Source organism: Ammospiza caudacuta, chromosome 2 (assembly GCF_027887145.1).
Source record: "Ammospiza caudacuta isolate bAmmCau1 chromosome 2, bAmmCau1.pri, whole genome shotgun sequence".
In the NCBI taxonomy this organism is placed as follows: Eukaryota; Metazoa; Chordata; class Aves; order Passeriformes; family Passerellidae; genus Ammospiza; species Ammospiza caudacuta.
Genome location: NC_080594.1, coordinates 70,928,888 through 70,937,766, shown reverse-complemented (window position 1 = coordinate 70,937,766; position 8,879 = coordinate 70,928,888). Strand labels below are relative to the sequence as shown.

Below are 8,879 nucleotides of genomic sequence, written 5' to 3'. Positions count from 1 at the left end.
CCCGCCCTCGGCGCCCCCTCGCCCCGGGCCTCCCCTCGGCGCCCCCGCTGCCGGCCGCGCCCGGCCCCTCCCCGCGGCGCCCCGCTGCCCTGCCCCTCCCCGCGGCCGGCCCGGGGCCGGGGCCGGGGCCGAGGCCGGGAGGGGGAGGCGCGGCCGGGCGTTCCCGTCCCCACCCCCCGGGGCGGGGCGGGCGGCGCACCGGGGCGGCCGCGGGGCGGGGGCGCGGCCCCTCCCTCCCTCCCCTCCCTCCGCCCGGCTGCCGGTGGGGGCGGGGACGCGCCGCATGCCAGCGACGCCACCGGCGCCCGCCGTGGCCGGAGCAGGGGCCGGTAGCTTGGGAGGGGGACACCGGTCCGGAGCCTTTGTCTGAGCGGCCGGCGGGGTGTCGCGGCGGCCCCAGGCGAGGCGCGGCCAGGCGGCGCCGGGAGCCTCCACCCCCGGCCCACCCTGCCCGGGCTCATCATGTGACGCGGGTAAGTCGGCGGCGAGCGAGCGCCGCGGCTCCCCGGGCTGCCCCCATTCATTTCCCGGGGACAGCCGCCGGCTGCCTCCGCCGGTGCGGGGTGCGAGTGCGCGGGGCACTGCCCGGGGAGCGCGGGGCGGGCGGACAGACAGACAGACACAGAGCGGGGACCCTGTGTCAGGGAAGGAAACAGTTTCTTCTCCTGCTCTGCCGCTTCTGCTCAGGTCTGTGCCGATTCCCTTTCTTAGCAGGATAAACGGCTAATGTGTGTGGGTTTTGCTGCCGCTGTCCCAGCCAGCCTCTATTTAAAAAAACAAACAAACAAAATACCGCTCCTATGCTGAAGTTAAATAATTTTGAAGAGCAGGAGGGGGGGGCAGGGCGGCCCCCCCGGCGCCGCCGGGGCGAGCCGGGGGTTAACGGCGGTGCCCTGCCTCCCCCGCTCCCTCCCCCGCTCCATCCATCCCCTCCTCCCGCCTGCTCCATCCCTGCCCGTGCCCCGGCGGCAGCGATACCGGCGTAGGGTGCTAGGCGCCGGCCCGAACTTTTCCCTCAACTTTCCCGCTGAGGCTCTAGGAGGGGGAAAAAAGGGGTGGGGGTGGCGGTGAAAAAAGCGAGGGGGGAAATGAAAAGCGATAAGCGGGGAGTGATGAGCAGCGAGCTGGGAGCGCCCGGCCCTTTGTGCTGTCGTCCCCGGGGGGGTGTAGGTGGGGGCGGGCGGCCCCCGTGCGCATTCGGGGCTGGGCAATTGATACATAAAAACAAATATCGAAAAAGTATAAAGTGTAGCGCTCTGTGGAGGGGAAAATCGGAGCGTAACGCTGAATGGGGAGAAAAATGGGACTGTAACACGCTATGGGGGGAAAAATAAAAAAGCAAGAGTGTCGTGCTGTACTACCTTCTGCAGAAATAATGGTCTTCTGTGGAACAAATGGTCGCTCCTGCAGAAGTCGGGAGCTTGGGGAGCAAGCCGCTGGTATTTGCATTTAGCGCTGAGCCCAGAGCCGCTGCGGGAGATGGGTTACCTAGCCCATGGATGGCATCAGCGTCACCCTGTGAAGCCCTCCCAAAGCTTTCCGCTGCTGGGATGAAATTTCCTCTGGGATGAGATGTGGCTCCTCTCCGCCTCCCCCAACATCCAACCACCAGCGGTGGTGCAGGATTTTGGGGGAGGCGGACAGGAGCGACCAGACGGCTTATTTTATATTCTCCTCCCCGCGGTTTGCAGGGATGCGATGCTCCGGTCCAGACAGCGGTTTTTTTGGGCTTTTTTTTTTCGGATCTTGGCGTGGCATTCAGTCCCGCAGACGGGCTTGCTTGGGAAATAAGATATTTTGTGCGCTTAGGGAGGAGGTACGCGCCGTTTCGGTAGGAAGCACTGAAGAGAAGTTCACTTGATCGGGGTCTGTATAGAGCTTATAAAATCCTGCTAGCTCTTGGCATCCCCCTTCCCCTAAGTAAGACAGTAAACTAGTTTATTTTTTAAATTACCCATCGTGAAGTAAACGGTACTCTCCTTCTTCCCTCCACCACCCTTTTTGGTTTTTCTTTTTTTTTTTTGCTTTTCACTTTTCGTCTCGCTACGGCAGGTAGATTATTCGTGGCAACTTTGCGAGGCTGCTTTATATAGCGCTGGCATATGGGCTCCATTTTCTGCTCTCTGGTTGGTCTACAACTCTGAAATGCACAGGAACAGCAAAGTGGTCGCAGCGTGGGATTAGTAGCTGTGCTGAATAGGTCACAGATGGGGCGATAGGAGCATTTTATTAGTGACGTAAGGCTGCATAAACCGAGGCTGCCTTTTTTTTTTTTTTTTTTTTTAAATTTAGTGCTGGGAGAGGGGGAGTGTCTTGAATATCTTTCTAATGGGACGTAATCAAGTTGAAACCGCTCTCCGCAAGCTGGCATGTCACCTATCGTCACAAACCAACCGCGCATAGCGAAGGGAAACATTGCGGATTTTTTTTTTTCGCTGCCTTTTTATTTTTTTCCCCGTGCCGTGCTGCCGGAGGCTCTGGCAGCCGCTGCTAGGCTGCTGCTGCTGCTGGCAGGTGCCCGGGCTGGAGGCTGGTGGATGACATCACCCCTCCATGGTGGTGACACCCATGCGCGCCCCTCCCCGGGCCAGCAACACTGCTGGCATTCGCCTCTTCTCAATTATTTTTCTTTCCTCCTTTTAGTATTTTTTCCCACCTTTTGTTTTTTTTTCTTAACTGTGCGTGGAACTGGGAGGAGGGCAGCAGGCTGAGGAGCACCTTTTTTATGGGGGGAGAAGCATCTTTGTCAAAAAGCTTATGTCGTAGGTAATTTGATGAGTGAGAGCACCTATTCTGGATGGGCTGGGAAGGAGTTTAGGATATGGGAGATACTGTTTGTTTTCTGTTTCTGATACTGTTTGTTTTCTGTTTCTGATCAGATGTGTAAATAGAGGGGATGGGAAATCATGTATTTTTAATTCTGGCTTCCCCCCCCCCCCCCCCCCCCCCCGGCAGCAGTACATGATAATATTTCTAGGCCTTTCTTTGCTTTCTTGTAGAAAAACCTTTTCTGGAAAGGCCCCTGACAGCCCAAGAAGACTCTGTGTAACAACTTTTAAAAATAAACTTTAAGATTCCAGGACAGGCTAATCGTGGAGTCCTCTGCCAGCTGTTTCTGTCAGGATCAGCCAGACCTGAACATGCATGAGCAGAATTTCAGTCCAGATGAGAGGAGGCAGAAATGTGGGGCTGAAATAGCTCTTGCCCTGGGAGATGTTAGAATGGGGTCAGTGAAGGGCTTGTGCTGCAGAACCCCGTGGCAGTGACTGCTTTTCTCTTTGCCTGGACCAAGGTGGCGTGTGATGGTAACCACCACAGTTAAATAGACATACCGACCATGTATTTGAGGAAAGTGGGCAGTGCCTTTCTTGGGTGCTTGTTGAGGTGTCTGCTGCACAGGGGGTTGCAGAACATCTGTGTAATTTGGTGGAGTTTTCACCGCTGCTAGGGTATGCCATTGTTCAGATTTTGGATGGTCTGTAAAATAAGGGAAAGCTGAGTGCCCTTTTGTCATGGCTGGGTGCATGATGTCCACTTATGCAAGCACTCCCAGAGATGGAGTGCTGTAGCCTCCTTGCTTCAGGCTGCTGGATGACCTAAGTGAACGTTGGTCGGCTGCTGGCACCACTTCTCTGTGTGGCCAACCTCCTTGCTCTTTCCTTCAGTGAGTGTTGTTTGCTTTGTGGAGCAGGTCTCATCAGCACAAAGTTGTTTTTGACCAAGTCTTAGTTTGAATCAAGTAAAATAGGAAAGTGTAAATGATGTGTTTGTTCATTAATAAAGATGGAGCTCTGAAAACACTTATTTTTACTGAAGTGTCTTGCTTGTGGTTTTTGAAATACTGTGCCTTGGTTTCTTTCGTTGGAGAATGATTGTGGTTTGCCTTTCCTTGGCTTAACTACAAAATGAGTTAAAAAATTAATTTCCTGAAATAAAACTTTTGTTTTTAGAAAAGCTGAAATGGATGCAGCACCCAGACTTTGACCTTCTCAGCTCCTGACTAGTGGTTGTTTACTACAGCTGCAGCTGTGTGTCTTTGAAAGAGGAGGAGCTGCAAACACAAGCATGCTCACTTTTCCTGCTAAGGGGAAAACATGTAATAAACATGCTGTTTCAAAGTGAGTTGTTAAGTAAAGTACTGAGCAGCCAGGTTGAGGGTTTTCTTTTCCTTGTTTTGAGTCTTGCAGGTGCAAAATGTGGAAGCATGAAATGTCTGTTTCCTATGCAGTAAAAAAGATTTTTTTTTTAATTAAATTCCTGCTTATATCGGAAAGTGCTTTTGCACTAAAGTATGGATGGCACTGTCAACATTGTTTGTCATTGGTATAAGTTCCATGTAATCTTACCCTGTGTTCAACAATTGAACTTTAGACAGTCCTCTTGCTTCCAGCTGAATGATTTTTTTAAAGTTGCCGCTAAACAACCTCCAAACAACAGCAAAAGTTATGCTTGATGATTCAGTGTCAAAATGATTGCATTAGTTTATAGCTAGACAGGCATATGTTGACAAACTTGATTGAAGTGTTGATCAGACCTTGTGGCACTGTTGCAAAAGTGGGAAAAATTGGACTCATCTGAGGAAAGTTGTGGAGTCTGTTTTGGTTTTTATATGTGTGTGTGTGTATATATATATATATATATATATATATATATATATATAAATTCCAGCTAGGGCTGTTGTGTTTGCATTTTGAATCTTCTGTGCAGAAAGTTCGCTTAGATTTTGTGCCCTGAATATGTGAACTTTTTCCTACTTTTGCAGAGTTTGGTGTGACAGATAGGGTTGAAGTTCATATGAAGTCTGTGCTCTTGTTTGCTCCCAAGCAGTGACTATAGGAGATGAGCTCAGTTGCTCATAGCATGCTAATAATGCCGAGGCTGTGGGTTCTGTCCCTGTGTGGGCCATTCATTTAAGAGTTGGACTCAATGATCTTGCAGGTCCCTTCCAAGTCAGAACATTCTGTGATTCTACAATGTGAAAAAGCTAGGCTGTTCTTTAATTAGTTCTATTTACCTTTTGACTGCAGAAAGCTCTTAAAGTAATACTGAGAGACAGGAAGAAGAGGGAAAATGAGCTTGGCTTTGCCAGAAAGTGTATCTATGCTGTATGTAACACTGAGCTATGTGGAATTCCTTGAGTTCAGTATAATAGCTTTTCATATGAATTAGAAAGCCTTATCTAAACTTGGGACTAAAATTGAATTATTATATACTTTTTTTTAATCTATGTCTGCTGCAGAATGATGTGTTTGGGTCTGGAGAAGACAAATGAAAATTATGGTGTGTCTTGGTTCTGTAGCTATTTCTGTAATCTCTTAGATTTTTGGGATGGCATGGTGGCATGAGCCATCCCAGTGTTTCTCAAATACATGGTAAAACTTGGGAGTCAATATGTTAAGTCATGTGATATATATTCAGGGATTTTATGCTTTATACTGTCTGTTTCTTCATGCACTCAACATGTGTACACATCAACTCCTGTGCCAGAAGAGTCCCTTCAGCCACAACTACAAGGGTAGGACTTACCTCAGTGTTGGCTTGCTGTTTTTTTTTTTTTTTTTAAAGTTCAGTAAAACCACAAGCATGCAAAAGCTAAGGTTTATTGGAACTAAAACTGTTTGTCAGGATCAAGGGAGATGCTATGATTGAAGACTATTAAAAGTATATATTCAGTGATACTAAATAAAGTTGGCCAAGACTGTCACACACTGACATTTCTGACCCTCTGAATGCGATCCTAGTAATGTCTGTGCTTTTTTTAAAAATCTGGTTTGTTTATTTTTACATAGAACTGTTTTTGTAATTTTTTTTTTTGTTTGTTTCTTGTAACAAACGCCATCACATGCAATGGTGTTTGTCCTTTTGTGGGTGGCTGACAGTGCTGGCAGTAAGAGCGTTAGGCACTGCAGCGCAGACCAGCACCACTTGAGTTAAGGAATGTCTGGTTAGCAGTAGCAAGCTTTTGTCCTCTCTGTGAACCAGCCTTCAGGACGGGAATGAGGCGTGCTCTTTGCTAATGGCTGGCACGGTATTTGCTACATAGCAGAGTAATGATGGGACTCAGAAATCCCGAGCTTTGTTCCTGGCCTGGCTGTGGGGCGAGTGCGTTCTCGTTGTTTAAACATAGAACAATCAAATGCATGACCTTGGACGTCGGCGCTGCTAAGGGGATAATTAATCAGATGATGTATCATGTTGGGAGACCCGAGTTCTAGTCTCGTTTTTGTCATGTGTCACCTGGGACAGGCACTTTGTTACCCGCTCTGTAAGGTGGCAAGCACTGACCCTAATTCCCTATTAATGCCGGGTGTTGTCCAGTGGTCAGAGCAGCAAAGAGCGCAAGGTTTTGTGTGCTAATGGTGATCCTCCTGCCGACTGCCTAAATAATTTCTTTTTCTCTGCCTTGTCCAAGAAGAGATTTCTGGTGGTGGTGTTGCATCTCTGTTGTGGAGCCTTACAGGTCCCTGGCAGCAGCATGGGCAGCACAGAGATGCTGGCAGGCTGCGTGGGTGCGGGGGGTGTGTGCAGAGCTCCGGCCAGCTGGAAATAAGGTCAGGTCCGTTCACAGAGCTGGAGATGCTATCAGTGAGCTCTGGAAGCTTTCCTGAGCGTGAGTGATCTCTAATTGTCATATACTTTGTTCAAGTCTTGACAGGCTGCCACCGAAGGGATAAAGGCAACTATCTGTAACCCAGCAATTTCTCTCTGTGGATACCCGAGGGAAAGTTTTTTTAAAAAAGTACTCTATAGAAAAAATACTGATTTTTTTTTTTTTTTCATTTTTTTTACTACCAAAGTTGTCAGATGTGGCTGGTTCAGATACTCAGTGTTCTCAGATACTTTCAAATCAGATTTTGAAGAACCATTCACTGAGCTTTTCTGTTGAAATGACTGAAGTTTGTTAACTGGAATATGCAGTATTAGAAATTTGTTACATCAGTTTCAAAGAATACCTGTGACTTGTTATTTACCATGGATGTTAATTCTTTTTTTTTTTTTTTTCCCTATGGTACCAGCATTTAAAGATGGTCTACAAAGAATTGAAGGGACCTTTTATAGCAGGCATAATAATATGTTGCTATCTGAGGTAGCCACTGAGATATTTGATTAATGATATCAATTGCCAATTAATCCTAGAAAAAAGGGAAGATAATGACTATTAGTATTATGTAGTAACATTTGACAGGAATCTGAGCAGGACTGAACTTAAAATCAGATTAATATAGAAATTTTTTTTTGTTTTGTTTTGTATTTGTCTTTATTTTGAGTGTTTAATGTGGGCATGAAACACTTTTGAGTTAGTCTTCAAATACGAGTTGGCAGTGCTCTAGAAGAGCATGTAAAGAGCTGTGATTGATGACACTTTAAAATCTTTTAAAGTGTTGGACAGTAGTTGGAGCTCTTCCAGTTCCTTTTTCAGAGAATCTTTCCGTTGCAAGAAAATTCCAAGTGGGAAATGAAAAGATTTTTCTTAAGAAAAAAAAAAGTAGAGAAAAACATTCCTTCCCACTTTCTATAAATTGGTAGCAGTTACAAGGCGACTTAATTTTTCACTTGTTCCATCTAGCCAAGGAAATCTTTTACATAGACAGTGCTCTACACAATTTTGAAAGGAAAAAATTCGGTTCTGAAAGTGAGAGCATGCAGAGTTGGTCTAGTTAGGAGGCAGATTTGGAGGCTGCTATTTCTGATAGCATTGCCATTTTCACTTTTATTTTCGAGATATATATTCAGCTAAATCAACATTTAGCTAAAATGTCTATCTTGAAAGAGTGAATCTTAGTACTTGGAGACCTCCTGTTGTGAGAAGATGGTAGATCTGTAATTTTTTATTGTGACTTTAGTGGGATAAAGTTTTCAACAGTCAATCAAACAATTCAATATAATAAACTTTAAAAAAGGAGAGATTTATTGCACTTTCTCTGCTTTGCATCCCAGCCAGTATCTGAGATAGATTTATTTTGTGCTTGCTGGAAATGTGCTGTCCTTTGGGTTTCACATTTTGCTGCATTTAGGAGCACAGCATTTCTTCTGCATTGCAATGCTAAAGAAGTATGTGGGATAGGCAGGGATGGAAGACTGAACTCTATGCATAGCAATCACAGACACCTGCCTAAGTCAGTTCTGGTGGAGAGTTTGAATAAAGTACTTTCCTTTTCCAAAAAAGAAGAGCTTAGCTCATCCTTGCCTCAGAAGTGTGTACTAAAATCGTGACACCAGAGTAATTCTTATGGTCAGAAGGCCTGCAGAAAACCTCTCTGTTGGCTGACAGTACAGGAAGTCTCAGATGTTTAGTTCACACGTAAATGAGTACATTGTACTTGTTAAAAAATAAGTGAGAGAACCCTTGCAGTGCTCAGATCCTGGCAGAAGCACTGGAGGCCCTGAAGGCTCTGGTGGTAGTGAAGAAGAAATAGCAGTTTCTGTGGGCTCTTTTTGTGGCTTTAGTTATTTGGTGTTTAACTTAGCCCATATATTGTGAGAGCAGGTAGACCCAGCCAGGCTGGGGTTTTCTATAGTAGGGACAGCATCAGGAGCAGAGTGGTTTGCTACCCAAGTCCTCTTGAGGTCATAGCCTGAAGTCCATAAACAGAAATGAAAGATAATTGTACTTTCAGATCCCACATCTCCCCCCAATACTACTGAAGTTCCACTTGTGTGGCTTTCATGGACACATCATTTTTTCTTGTCTTAAACAAAAAGGAAATAGAAAAGAGGAATTAAAGTAAAAGAAGGAAGTTCCTCCTTGTGATGGATTCTGAGTGCAGTTGATGCTGCATGTTCCCATCAATCAGTTCTCATCCTTGTATGTTTAATTATTGCGCTGCTTTCTGCCTCTTGCCAGCAGCGCTGCTCAACCTCTCTTTGGGTGAGGAATG

General features: G+C 46.5%; 1 protein-coding gene across 1 annotated transcript in view; it reads left to right on the top strand.

Annotated features, from left to right (window-relative positions):
- Window positions 1–293: 293 nt before the first annotated feature.
- Window positions 294–8,879, top strand: part of KLF12 (KLF transcription factor 12) — a 238,403-nt gene continuing 229,817 nt past the window's right edge. The window contains exon 1 of the mRNA XM_058825256.1: window positions 294–473. The gene's annotated coding sequence lies outside the window, so the exon portion shown is untranslated. The remainder of the gene's footprint in view (window positions 474–8,879) is intronic.